This window comes from Poecile atricapillus, chromosome 1, assembly GCF_030490865.1.
Source record: "Poecile atricapillus isolate bPoeAtr1 chromosome 1, bPoeAtr1.hap1, whole genome shotgun sequence".
In the NCBI taxonomy this organism is placed as follows: domain Eukaryota; kingdom Metazoa; phylum Chordata; class Aves; order Passeriformes; family Paridae; genus Poecile; species Poecile atricapillus.
In genome coordinates this window covers 81780003-81794240 of record NC_081249.1, presented here as the reverse complement: position 1 = coordinate 81794240, position 14238 = coordinate 81780003, and the positions used below count along the sequence as shown (strand labels likewise).

The 14238-nt window shown below is 43.7% G+C and overlaps 1 long non-coding RNA gene across 1 annotated transcript; it reads left to right on the top strand.

Annotated features, from left to right (window-relative positions):
• Positions 1-12141: 12141 nt before the first annotated feature.
• Positions 12142-13038, top strand: LOC131591955 (uncharacterized). The gene is made up of 2 exons (XR_009280494.1): positions 12142-12218; positions 12816-13038. It is a non-coding gene; the product is annotated as an uncharacterized LOC131591955 (long non-coding RNA).
• Positions 13039-14238: the final 1200 nt, after the last annotated feature.

Here is a 14238-nt window from a genome sequence, read left to right as displayed (position 1 = left end):
GCTAAAAACAAACCATTTCTCCTTTCATACTGGACCCAGAAGGAAGTTAATGCCTGGAATTCAGACCTAGATTTACTTCCCCTGTCTGTGTAACCATGAACAGATTTAAAAGACATTTCAATGTCAAACTCCAATGAAATAAAGAGAATTAGTCTGGGCTTTCATTTCTCTGGATGCAATTTGGGCTGAGTAAATGCAGATGTCTGTGATGTGATAAACACTTCTTCACAGTCAATAGAGAGGAGAAGTAATTTTGTAGGTCACGATTTGTTTCCGTAAAGTTCGTGTTTAAAATAGGTCAGATGAATCACTGAATAATATTGTTTCTGTCTTTTGTCTCTAAAAGGAGCTGAGGGCTCTTAGCTCAGTTACAGGAGCCCGGAACCTTCCTGTTTTGGAAAGGTAGCTGACAGCTAAAACTGTTAAATTTGGAAGGTGCTTGGACAGTGGTCTAGCAACATCAAAGTACTATAGATAGATTTGAAAGGTCAGCCTGGAACACACTTTGTTTCCTCTTAAAATTCAAAGGGATTCGACTCAGATGTGATCTCCACAACACATTGTTAGGACTTCTGCCCATTTCTGAGAATTGTTTTGACTTTCTGGGACCCAGTGGAAGCCACTGATGTGAGGGAGCATTGGGAAGTCCCCAAAGGAAAGTGCAAGCCCTAGTCACCAAGCAGACCTGTGATGGGCCCCTGCACAGTCACTCCTTGTCTTTTGCCACTTGGCCGACCGTGCCAAAGGCCAAACACATTTTTAAAACTCTAGCTGAATGTGAATGAAAAAAGGCTCCTGCATCTCTTCTGGCCCTCGTGGCATATCTGGAAGAAAGGGGTTGGCTCACTCAAGAACTTTCTGAGCTGCAGCAAACTACACCGAGTCCTTGGTTATGCTTTCCCTTTTTTCCCTGCTCCTCCCCCTCTCACCTCCCTCACAGTTTCTCTGGAGCCTCTTCTCTGGGTTGGGACACTGTCCTTGTCCCCTGTCTACTCCCCTTACCATCTGGAGACACTCACTTCCCTTCAGGCGATGAGTAAGTTTCCACACACCTGCTCTGGCCACTGAAAATATGATGTCAACTGGAGCAAGCAGACCAGAGCTGTCTTCACAAGCACATTCAACGATTTTGTCCTCTAAGTAGATGATTTGTTTTCCACTGCCTTGGCTGATCGTGGGTCCTACCTTAACATGTGCTCTGATGGCAGCTCCCAAGCCTTTTCTCTCTTTGAAGGCACTCGCTTTTTTGTTCTGTCCTTTATCCAGTGGTTTGGGGAATTCTACAAGTTCACAGAATTTCTGTGTTGGGTGAACTGCACAATGTGCCAGCAGGCCTGACAGTGCCTTTGACTCTTAGAGTTGGTGGATTTTCTTTGGTGTTTTTTTTTTCAACACAAGTCTTATAAGATTTTTGTAAGTCTCTCCTGCTATCATGTCCTTAGCAGCACTCTAACATCAGAGACAGTAATGGCAAAAAATATTTATTTTGCCATCTTGTTCATCTCTCTGCTATTGCACAATTATTCCCCAGGGAGCACTTCAGGCTCTCATCCAAGAAGTTTTTATGTTTAGCTTCAATCTCAAAAGCAACTCTGTGAGCATGATAGTGCAAGGCCCATTGTCAGCCTTTCAGCCATTTCAAAAATTAATTTGCCAAAAGTACAAATAAAACGCTATTTTATTTTCCCTTCCAGGCAGTCAGACCCATAAACGGTTTGAAACATCAAAGCCAAACTGCATTTCTTCTGGCTCTAACTTCATTAGCCAGAAAGCATCTGCAACTGGAAATGAATCTGCAGCTGTGTTGGTGGTTTGCAATCCAGAATTAAAAATCACTTCGCTTTCTCATAGCTCTCTTAGTACTCTATAGCAGGCAAGAGGGGAAGGGAAAATACATTGTAATTAATATGGGTAATAATTTTAGAAGAGTGATCTTTACTGAGTAATGTCTGTATGTATCAATAGTTCAAGGAACTCAATTTTTAAAAGGCTGCTTGACTCCAACAGTCACTTTAGGTAAGATATGAATATAATTAATTCAGATAAAGTTTGATTATATGTGGTAAGAAAGTGGTAAGATCAGTGGTAAGAAAGAGCAGGGACAGGTGATTAGCACAGCTCAGTAAGGCAGCAGACAGATTTCTTCTCTTGAGCTACCATGGGGTAAGAAACTACTTTTTCTTGTCTGTGCCTCTGTGACACTTCTCTGAGGAAATACCATTTACTAGTTTCTGAGGTTTGCCTTATAAATGGTGCAGGCAATATGAGGCATCTACAGGGACCTTGTCTCTGGGATTGTCACTCACAGTCACTGGGCTAGTATCAGGACTAGTTCATGCTTCTTGAATGTTTTAAAGAGCTTCAGATGTGTAGTGACAAAGCTCATATGGCCAGAAATAGTAAAAACTACTGCAGATGCAATGTGTTTTTCAGACTCTTAAAACAGATTAACCCAGAGATAAATAAATGCCATGTGGAGGCTTTCCCATTGCTTTGATCAAAGAACGGGGGGTTTTACTGCTTAATTAAGACCCAGAGGTCTGTTATGCCCCTCATCCACCCATCATCACACACAGTTCAGCTGAAAAGGCACTGAGCCTGGAAGGCCAGATTTCCTACTTTCCCTTTTTCCATCACTTGCACCCAGAGCTTGCTGCTATGGAGTTGGCTTTGCTCAGAGGGTTTTAAACTGGGAAAGTCCCTTGTTAAGGCTCAGCTTCTGGAGCATGGTTGGAATGATGAAGAATGGCAGGGCTGAGCATTTCTACCAATGTTGAAAGCATTAGTTTCTGTGGTGGGATTGCATAGAGAGGTTCACAATCCTGTGGACCTGTTTGCTGTCAGGCACATGATGTAGGCAGTTTGGGGGGGCCTGTCTGCTTCCTTGGGATACCTGTGTAGAACTTGGTGTGGATGGCTGAGGCTTTTCAGGGCGGCAGAGGGAGAGGAGGACTCATATGGGGCGTGGGACTGCTCTCTCAAGGGTGATGCTCGGGCTGTGGGCTGCAGGCAGCTCCTGCCCACCTGCGAGCTGTGCTCAGTGCTGCTCTGCTCCTGATCATGCACCAGAACATTGGCAAATAATTCCGTTTTAAAACAGACTGTGCCCCTTGGAATGTACACCCTCCTTCTGGGCTGAGCATTTGCAAAATGTTAGTTAATAGAGCCATAATATAAAATCCCAGCTCCAGACGCATGTGGCTTTTGGTCCAAAAATAATCAAAATCTGAGGCTGGAACCACATGCCAGTTTTGCAACTGGCTCTGTGACAGCACTTGAACTATAACCACAGAATCAATCAGCTCAGCTCTTTGGGAGGTTGAAATCCAGGCCAGATTTTGAAGTCTGGGACCTCTCTTTAGTAATTTACAGCATACAAAAAGAAATTCCATAATAAGCCTGGTTTAACTTCCCTAAAACCTTTGGGTCAACAAAGAAGCACTTCCACATGTTCAGATCTATTGGGTCCCTCTGCTCTCTTTATAGCAAAATCTTTGCACAAGCATGAAGTGAGACAATCACTATTCTTCAGACTTTTTGCATGGATTTTAAGCTAGTTCCCCTTCTTCTGTCTAAGCAGGGATGGGTCCAAAGGAAGGGGGTTTGGATGGGCAGAGGCAGCTCTATACACTGGCTGCAGTGGCACAGTGGAGTGAGTGACATTTCTTTTCTAATCTCATTGATGAGCTGTTTCATTCTCGGTTTGTTTTTGCAGCAGTGGATCTCTCCCCTTCGCCTGGGACTTCTGGGACCTTTGTCCCGCAAATATTTCAGAACCATAAAAAGCTTGAAAAACAAAAGTGACAGCAGGATATTAAATGCTTGTTGCTTTTAAATAAGCAGATGGTAATTTTACCAAATGCTATCACTTTGGCCATATTTTTCTTGTGCTGTCATTTTTTGATGGCTTGTTTTTACTGTAGAAAAGGTCTGTGAAGCAGCTGCCAGCAAAGCGATGGTAACTGGATAGCATCTGTACATTTGAAAACTTGTTAAATGATATGTGAGGGAAGTCTATTAAAGCATGTTTGTCTGGAGTTCAAAGTTATTTCACGCAGGGAATTGTTCTGTTGCAGCCTACGTCTGCCTTTTTTATTAAAACACAAAGTTAAATTATTGTTAAAAGGAGCGCTGGAAATGTTATTGGAACGAATATCACGAGCTATCACGAGTGATGTGGTGGCTGTGCAGTGAGGCACAGACCTGCCTGCACTGTACATCTCAGCTCATGGAGATCAGCTCAGGCTCCTTTGAAGCTGCATCTCAGCGTATCAGCTCGTGAAGTGATGCAGCAAAGAACATTTATGTCTGTGTGGGATAAAAGTGATGAGAAGGACCAGCTTTTAGAGGTCAAAAAGGCTCCATGTGGAAAAGCAAAGGATGCCATGTGGAATGTTTCCTTTCAGATATTCTTAGCAACTACCAGTTTTCAGCACCACGTGTTTTGTTGCCTGGAGGTAAGAGCTGGGAAGTCCTTCTGCACCTCCTTCGAGACGTCATAAGTCTTCCTGATGGGAAGAACAACTACTAAGAGTTTCCCATCCATCTTTTGATTGCCACTAGCCCTTTCTCAAATTTTATACACCTTACCAAAACACAAGTATTCTTTAGTGATGCTTTGCTATTTAGATACACTTTCAGGTGATGATCTACCTGCACATCATACCAAGAGAGTATCAGACTGAGTTACACATATATTTTGTAAATGATAGCATGCTGAGACTGACAGCATGACCTATAAATGGGCTGTTAGAATCTTGCCTGATTGCTGTATACCTTAGGCCTTAAGTGATATATCCAGGTTTTCCAAATTTAAATCTGAGATTGATGAGAATGTCCACATCCTTTTGTCTGAGATGAGCTAAAAGAAACCATGGAAGTGTATGGATGTGTGTATATGAAGCTGGTTTTTTGTCTGTTCTTTAAAAAATTTGTGTATACCATACAATTTACCATGTCATAGCACTCTGCTTTTAACCTAATTATATCTGTGCATAAACCCACTCTTTCACTTAACTCCTTTCTTCCAAATTTAAAATTGGATGGAGTACTGAGTTGGTTGGCCTGGGAACTGAATCCCTCTTTATCCAGAGAACACCAGATGCCTTTGAAGTGCACTTGAAGGTTGCCTGCCTCGATCTGACTTCCAGGGAGGAGGCCTGTGCCTGCTGCCTTGCTCATGGGAAAGCTGCCCACTTGCCAAGGCTGGGAAGGTCAGTGAAGCGGAGTACGGAGAGCACTTTGGGATGACTGCAGGAGCTGTCATTAGCTACTCATGGGATCCTCGTGTGGGCTGTGAATGGTATTGAAGTGACTGCTCAGGAGCAGTAGGAGTGGGGCTGCTCCACAAGGGAGGAAAGGTTGGGAGTGGAGGGTGATCCCAGTACAGGGTGTGCCATTCCTCACTGGGTGCAGTCATCAGTGTGGCAGGAGCAGTGACCACTTCTGTTGACCACCAAGTGGCCTTTGGACAAGGCAAGATCTGGGATCTATCCGGGCAGCCTGCTCAGGGGCAACAGGACATGGAGCCAGAGACAGGACTGGAGACAAGGCTACTTACAGCATGGGGGCAGAAGGGGCAGGTTGGTCAGGTCAGTTAACTCAGGGCTGAGTTTTAATTGAGACAATCAACTTGTCTCAGAGCCCTGGCTCTGCTTTGCACAAGCTCACCCATTGGTGAGAGGGGCTGGTGGAGGCAGACCCTGCTCTGAAGGAGGGCTGTGCACTGGGTGCTGTCATGTAAATCTCCCCCTGACCTTCACACCTGCTCTGCTCCTGTGACTTCTAGCCTTGTCATCTTGGCCTGAAATCTCAAAAGCCCTGAGCCAGCATCCTCAAAAGTAATTTGGATTCTTTCCACTGGCTTCAGTTTTGTTGGAGCCAGACAGTTACTGGGACAGGCTTTTCCTGGTCTCCCAGCACTGCTGATGAACGTGCTGCTTTTTCATCCACAAAAAAGGCCATCATCAGTGGAGAGATTCAGGCCAGGTGGCAGCCAGGAAAGTTTGCTTGCAAATGGTTGGAGGGACTTCAATTATTAGAAGTTAAAAACTCACCATGGAGGGATGGAAGCAATCCTATCTGCAAGTGTAATAGGGTCTGTTAGCCAGAAGGTACTGCTTTGCTTTTGATTAATTCTTGTTCTTTAATTAATTCTTTCAGTTTATTATCCTTCTTGGAACTTTTCTGGAATAAAAAAAATGACAACTCTGGGCAATCAAGTATGTTTTTTCCTGGCTTAACGTGCATATGTTTGCATTTGGCTTTCCCTGGCTGCAGAGAGAGCAGCAAAAGCCATGCCTCAAGTCATCAAAGTACTGCCTGCATGCCAGGGACTGCCCAGGGCTGGCCATGCCCCAGGGGAAATGCTCTGCCTTATGGGAATGAGCCATGTGCTCCCCTTTGGCTTCCCATGAGGAACAGGCTGACTTGTGGCTGGATTGGAGCTGCACCCCATATTTGTAAAGGAGAGGGTTTGGGTTTCTAGAGCACCAGTTCCCTTTTCTGCTGGGGTCTTTGGCTCAGGAAAGCCCCCTCTCTATCCTTGAGCTCGATAAGTAGAAGGAACGGGGTTTTTTTTTAACAGGAAAAAGCCACTTGGCTCTATTTGTCATTCTTCATTAACCTTATCTCAGTCCCTCTTTATCCTCCTTTCTCCTGTGTTGCCTGGTCAATGTAGTTCTTAATACTTCCTCTCTTGATAAAGATGTCTTGTTCAAAGTGTATTTATATCATTAGTTCCAACTGCCTTACATGGCAATGCGACCCTTTGTCATCAGCTTGCTTGTTGCTTTCTCAGGCTCAGTCTGGGGGGGCAGGGTTGTCAAAGTCCCCTGTACATATGGTGAGGCCCATCTCTTCCCAGGAAACATCTCCAGGCTTCAGCCTGTGCCTCAGCAAATCACCCCTGTGGGATCACATGAGGTCGGGGAGGCTGGGCTGCATGAGAGGAAAGCAGAGCCTGGCACTCGGCTCTCCAGCCCTGGCTCCTAAGGAAGCTGGGCCCCAGGAATGGCAATACAAAAAGCAGAGCTGAGGAGACCTGACCACCAGTTGCTCCCCCCAATACTGTAATCTTTCATTTTTCAGGACCTTGCCTGGCTGTGCTCTGTTGAACACCCTTGTCTGACTGTTTGGTGTCCTTTGCAGCGATGGTGGCACCGAGTGCTCTGGCTGTTTTCAGCTACCAGGACAGCCTTGCTTAAGTGTCACGCTCACAACATCGCTCAGCCTCTTGCTGGGCTGCAGCAGGCACCTCACCCTCTGTCAGCATTCCTCACCCTTTCAGATGTTTCACTCTGAGAACTTTGGGGCTGATTTTCCTTCTCTTCCTGTCCTTTGTTATATAGATTAGATATGGCAGGGAGCTTTGTGAACATAAGCCCTTGACTTCCAGTGTCACCCTGCAGAGATTTAAAGCTCCATGTAACAAGAGCACGTGGCCAGACTTATGATACATTTTTCTATGGAAAATAGCTTGTGAAAATTTAGAAATAGAAATCAAGGAGAAAGAAAGGAAAAAAGAAACAAAACCTGAAGAATTCTTAAAAATATTTGGAAGCTCAGGTCAATTCTAAGATGGGCCAGGGGAGTCTACAAGGAAGGTAGGAGACAAGTTTTGTATGTTTGGTTTCCGAGACTGGCTTTCATGGAAATGGCATGATACAAAATAGTTTTGGTCAGGAATCTCAATTCCTATCTCATCAGGTCAATACAAATTAGAGAATCCAGGCTGTCAGTGTTAGTCCTGACTCCATATTCCCCTGGCTGACATTCACGCTTGGGTTTCAAGCCTTTTACCTGCAGATACAAGGCATGGTAAGGTAAATCTTGCAGCTTGAGGATGGGTTGTGTGCTGTCCATATGGGCAGAGACTTCTGTCATTTTGGTTTGCGCCAGGGTGCTTATTTCGGGTTTGGTTCAGAGGACCTCAGCTCCCTTGCTGTGAAGAAACAGATGTGCATGGTGTGCACTGAGGAGTAACCTCTGTATGGAGTTGTGGCTACTGAACCACAACTGGTTTAGACATCTTGAGTATGGTTACATAGATGGCCCATATTTTAACATCTGGTGTGGGATTCAGTTGCATGCTAAAACATGTGAGTGCCAGTGTGTATGTGAGGCCTAAGTGTCTGTATTCCTTTCATACTCAATAGAAATCTAGGTAATACACACCATGGAGCTTTCAGTATAATTTGGTGTATCCTGAGTCACCTGGTAGCTAGTCAGCTGAGTAATTTCCAGACTATTCACTACAACTTTATTGGAGGCACCATCCATATTTACTGTAATGACAGAATAGTCCCTAGTTCACATGCAGATGCCTACAAGTGGTGCTTGAACCCCACCCCAGTTTCCTTTGCAGTGCACACCTCCAATGCCTGTTAAATGGTAGGAAATTTTGTACATGTCTGATTAATGACATTATTTTTTACCAGAGCCTCCCAGAACAAAATTACATTCTAGGCACCTGAGTTCAAAAATCTTGACCACTGTTGTTATTCTCAGATTTCACCCTCAGTTAGGTTTGTCTGGTTCTAGATATGGAATAGAAACCTAATACCAAAATATTTCTCCAAGCTTCACTGGCTTCTCTATGAATACCATAATGTGTGACTCATGCTCTTTGGCAAGGATAAGAGGCTGAATTTAAAATATGGTTTTGTACTTCTTTCAATTTCCAAATAAAACCTAATGGAAAAATATTATTTATCCCTACACTTTATGTGTTAACTGATACAGTGACTTAGTTGCAATAAGAAACTGCTTAATTTGCTATATCAAAAAAAAACCCCTCAATATTTTTACCAAGCATTTTTGAGTCTGAAAAATCTTACTAGGTTTCTCATTGCATCAAACTTTTCTGATTAGCCCTTCAGGGGAATACTTCTCTGCTGTCCTGGTGTCCTAAAACTAGGCTTGTGCTACCTGAGAGGGTGTTTGAGATGCATCTCACTGGAGACTGGCAGGAGCTATAAAGCCTCTGACCTTTTAAGCACCAAAGCAAAATCTGAAATCTCTGCTTGTAAGTATTCACAACTTTAAATCTCAGGCTGTGTCTCTAACCTTGTCTTTAATTAGACACCCGGGTAATATCAGAGCAGAAATAACCTGGTGTGTCAGCATAGCCTTCAGCAGTAGACACAGATGCTGTTTGGCAGCCTGGCTTCCTCCAGCACTCACATTCCTTCTGTGTGCACTCACCTTCCCTGCTGGTGTACAACACTTCACCCCCGGCTCGGGTGGAATAGAGAAAATCTTAAAGAAATTCATGAAGAAAAATGCAGCTTGGTAAAGCTGGAGCTGGCAGAGTCAGAAAGAAAAGGAGATGAATGTTTCATCTGTACAAAATATTTTCTAAACCCGTGTCAGACAATATTGGGTTGTTCATATTCCAGAAAATAAGATTTGCTTGTTGCTTTTCACTCCTGTGCCCTGTTGCCATTCAAGTCAGTGTCTGTAAGTGACCTCAGAGATGTCATTTAGACACTCACTCAATAATTTCAAACGGTGGAATTATCTTTCCTCCTGCTCTTTACTTGTCCCTCTAGGTTACACCAGGCAGGCAGAGGGACACCACCTCAGCGCTATCATAACCTGGTCATGCAGCCTTTGGCTCAAAGCTGGCTCCCATCTCACCTGCCCTGAGCCCTGGCAAGGGAGTTCTCGTCTGCTCAAGGTCTCCCAGGCAGATTTATCCACAGAGAGTGACCTGGTCTGAAGGCTGGAAGTCATTAGTCTATTGCACCATGCAGGCCAATTTTGTCCTTTGCTGGAAGAAAATGGAGTGTGAAAATAAGGCTTTTTGTCCAGCTTTTCTGGGCAGGACATTCACCTATGAAATACTTCACTCTCTTCAACATTAATCTCCTTGCTGTTACGGGGATTGCCTCCTACTATAAGGACTTTGAACAGTGCTTATCTCAGGGGAATGCTAATCTGAATTATTCTGTATAGGTGCCACCCTAAGAGTGACAATTATAATACAAAGCTTTGCAAATAATAGCAACTTAAAAGCCCTTGCTTTCCATATTTAATGGCATTTTTAACTTCCTAGTTTTCAGGGAAGTTCAGGGTTTTTTTTTCTAGTGGCTGGTTTTAGCTTTCCTTTGGAAGTTCAGTATGTGGCATTGTTCCAGAGGAAAGACTATTTAGATCTGTGCAAACGGTGAGTGTTTTGAAGGAAAATAAAAAGCCTTTCTCATTTGCCTTCAGATGGGTAAACTGAAAATATTTTAATCCAGACATGACCTTGCAGCTGAGACAAAAACAATTGTTTGCAGTGATGGGGGCTGAGTCACCTTTTGAGAGAACTGATCTGGACAGGAAGGGTTTGCCTAATTTCCTAAAGGTGCTCAGGGAATCAATTTGTCCAAAAGTCTCTAATAGCCAGGCTCCAATCAAGAGAAAAAAATGCTTAGTTTTTTGTCTTAAGCTTTATCCTGACTTTTTGTTATTCCCAAAGTAGCACCAATATCTCAGGAAACAAAAATGGGCATGACCACTGGTACTAGACGCTCCCTGGGAGCTTCTGTGCTTATGGAGACCTGACGCCTGGAGAAAACAAGCTGAGTTGGACTTGTACTGCCTTTATATTCAGATTCAAACACTGAATCACAGTGAGTCAGTAGGAGGTATGGAACACTGAGATCCTCATCCACGGGGAAATAAGGGAATTTCTTAGCTTGCCTGAAGCTACAGAACCATAAAAAAATCATCTAGCCTCCACCCCCTGCCATGGGCAGGGACACCTTCCACTAGACCAGGTTGCTGAAATCCCCATCCAACCTGGCCTTGAACATTGCCAGGACTGGGACATCCACTCTTTCTCTGGGCTACACATTCCAGTGCCTCACCACCCTCTGAGTAAGGCATTTACGACTAACATCTAATTTAAAGATGAAATCAGATGCTTTTAGACACTGCTGTCCTGCGAGTTCTGAGGACTTCAAGATTTTCAGCGTGGAAATAGCAGGTGCTATGGTTTGATGGGAGGTCAGTGTCCAAGTGAGCTCTCTAAAACATTTCACCTTTTAGACCAGCACCATTTTAGCCTTGCTTGAAATCATCCAAGCCATTGTTGCTTGCAAAGTGATTTGCAGTGTTGCTCAGAGGTGCTTGTTAAAGCATGTCAATGCTCATTGACTCTGGACTTGCTGTCTCAAACACTGTCTCACTGATATGAAGGTGAGGTGCAACCAGGAGTATTTCCCAGACAAGCTCAGGCAGAAGCCATAGTTTCAGCTGTCACCTCCCAGCTGAAGAAAAATGATGGGACCACTGCAGTGCTGGGACCCTGCTGCAGCGCTGCTCCCTCATGGTGCCCTAAGGCACCCCAGAAAGCAGAGGAAGCCCCTCAGAAAGGGCATGACAGTCTTAGAAGAGGCCACAGCCAATAAAGATTTTTGTTTTATGCCAATAGAGAAGTCCTTACATTCCTGAGAAAATATTAAATGTTTCCAGTTAGTTTTGCTACTCTTACTCTCTGAGAAGTCAACTTCCACACACAGCAACAGAAGCAATAAAACTAAAAACCATAGCCTGCAAAGTTTCTGAAGAATGTTTGAATAGGTTATATCCTGGTGCTGGAAGAGACACTGCAGTCCCAGCTGTGGAAAGAAAAGAAGCATCAGCGAAAACCCACATCCCAGTTCATAAATGAATTTATCACACACAGACCAAAGCAAGGCAGAGAAGAAACAACCACTTTGAAAATGAGAAAGGAGAATGGAAATGGAAATGGAAATAAAGAAAAATGGGAAAAAAAATGGAAATGGAAAGGAAAATGGAAAATTCTCACAATATTTGGGAGAATTAGGGGTGCTGAGCCAGGTGATCACACAGACAGCACTGAGCAAACATTTACTGTTACATATGTGTAGCTACTATTCTTTTGAGCCCAAGATGTCAGCTAAAACTAGGAAGTCTAAATGAGAGCAGGATGAAGATTAGGATTGAGGTGGAGTTTTGTTCAACTGAAAGCACGCAAAACGTGGGGATTTTGCATATGGTTGCTATTAAGTGACTATGAAAACATGTAAATGTGACTGGCCCTTGCTTATACAACAAACTGAATTCCTGTGAGTACACAGGACCTCACCAACTGACTTGGTTGACTAAAATAGACTTGCCCTGCTTCTTCTCTCCTTGAGAGCACTGCAGGAACAACATGGGCAGAAGCAAGTCTCTGGTATATGCATTATAAACACATTCTTTTGGTGAGTACAAACATTATTGGTGATGGAAAAGTGAGAGAAAGTTAAACACAATTTTCAGATCCAGGTTCAGTTTGTAGACTGCAGGAGAACGGTTTGGGGTGAAATCCTGAACCCACTAAGTCATTCTATTGGGTTTAGTGAAACTATCCTTGACTTTTTATGAAAGTGGTTCCTGTGCTTCAGACATGATCAAGGCATAGATAACTCTGACTTATTCCTGCCAGTAACTGTGCAAAGGACAGCTGACTTTTCAGACGGAATTTTGTGATTTATTCAGGTTTCAAACAATCAGAATTCACTGGGCAGAAAAAAAAGATTCGCTTGGTCTCAAACGTTGAAATGCATAGAGACCAGAATATATCAGATGTATGGAGAAGGCAGGCTGGAAACCCTTCTCTTAGGACTTCCCTTCCCTTCCCTTTTTTCTCATAGGGAGTGTTTAGGGGAATAACCACATCCAGCGAGGCTCTCTGTACATCATTCCATAAGACAGGCCCAAAGGTTTGGTTATGTTCTTCAGAATGCTGGCTTTAAGGTTTTTTTTAAACTTTGTGTTATGATGCCATGTGGAACTAATAAATTTTCTTTTATTTACAGGAATCTCATCCTGGATTGTATTTTGACTTTGATTATATTAGAAACGACTCTTTTCAAAGACTCATCTCCATGTGACTCCTGGCCCTGCTTCCATGGCAGCCTTCAGCAGTGTTGTGGCTGTCCTGGCTTCTGCACAAGCTGCTTTGACTTTTCATGGCTTTAATACAGCCCAGTGCTATCCCACACTGATTTCACTCCTAAAAATTAAATATTCCTTATGTCATTTGTGGCTTCATCAGGATTTTTGTTTTTCAGTGATACAGGGGACAAGGGAATGATGAGGGATAAGGGGGAGGGAGTGTTTACTGACAGCTGAATGCCTTCCCAGCCTTGTCTTGACTTTTCCTCACACACGCTTCGATTTTGCTAACATTGTCCCTCTAGAAACATGTTGCTTCTTGGAAGCTGATTTGCCTGTATAGAGCAACACAGATCTCTGTCAGAATGACTGTGGAGCTGAAAGATATCTCTGTTTTGGGATGATTGTTTTGCACTCTTGTACCATATGCAATTTACTGAGTGAGGGTTAGGGTGTGTAGAGCAAAAGGAACTGCTATAAAACATACAGTTATTGTCAGAATCCCACAGAACCGCATGAAAAATGCTCTAGACTGGACTTAATGGCATTATTTCCCAATACTGTTAATGCTGACACTGGTCCAGTCTTGATATTCTGCTTTGTGCTTTTCCACTGTTGCAGATTGGGGCACACCTGCCCTAAGAGTGAGTGCATGCACTGGGAGGAGGAGGAGGAGGTAAAGACTAAGAAGGCATCAGGGCTGGAGCACCGTGTCACTCCAAGAAAGAGTGGTCCTCACCTTCACTCCAATTCGAGTACTCAATTATTTGCAATACTTTATGCAAGAGGGCAGGAAAGAAGAAAAGTGGCTTGGATCCATATTCTCTCCCCACCTCTTTGTGTCCCAGACTCCTGCTGGAGAGTGGCTGGCATCAAGAACTACGACCTTCAAGGCTGCTAACAGAAAACCTGGTGTCTTATCTGATGGAGACATGGAGAGGGAGGGCTAATATTTAGATTTCTACTAACAGTAGTAGTGCTTCAAAAGACTCGCCTTTCACCTAGACTACAAGTGACAGCAGACTAAAGGTGACTGGCAGACAGCATTGAGAACCACTTGACATTTTAATTTTTAGTGTTTGTCTTTTTATTACAAAAATATTTTTAAAATAAATACATTAGATTTGCAGGAGGTCCTTTTGATATGATTAAAACAAGCCTCATAAACCTGACATGCTCATCTCCTGTCACAGGACTGAGGCTACCTGCTGTCATCCCAGATGTTTTCTCCAGCCCAACAGTGCAGGATGAACTTTTCAGTAGCCTGTTCTTGCACAGATCAGTGGAGCAGGGTGCCCGACAGATGGGGCCAAGTTAGCTGGCTCCAGAACTGGGAGCGTGCTG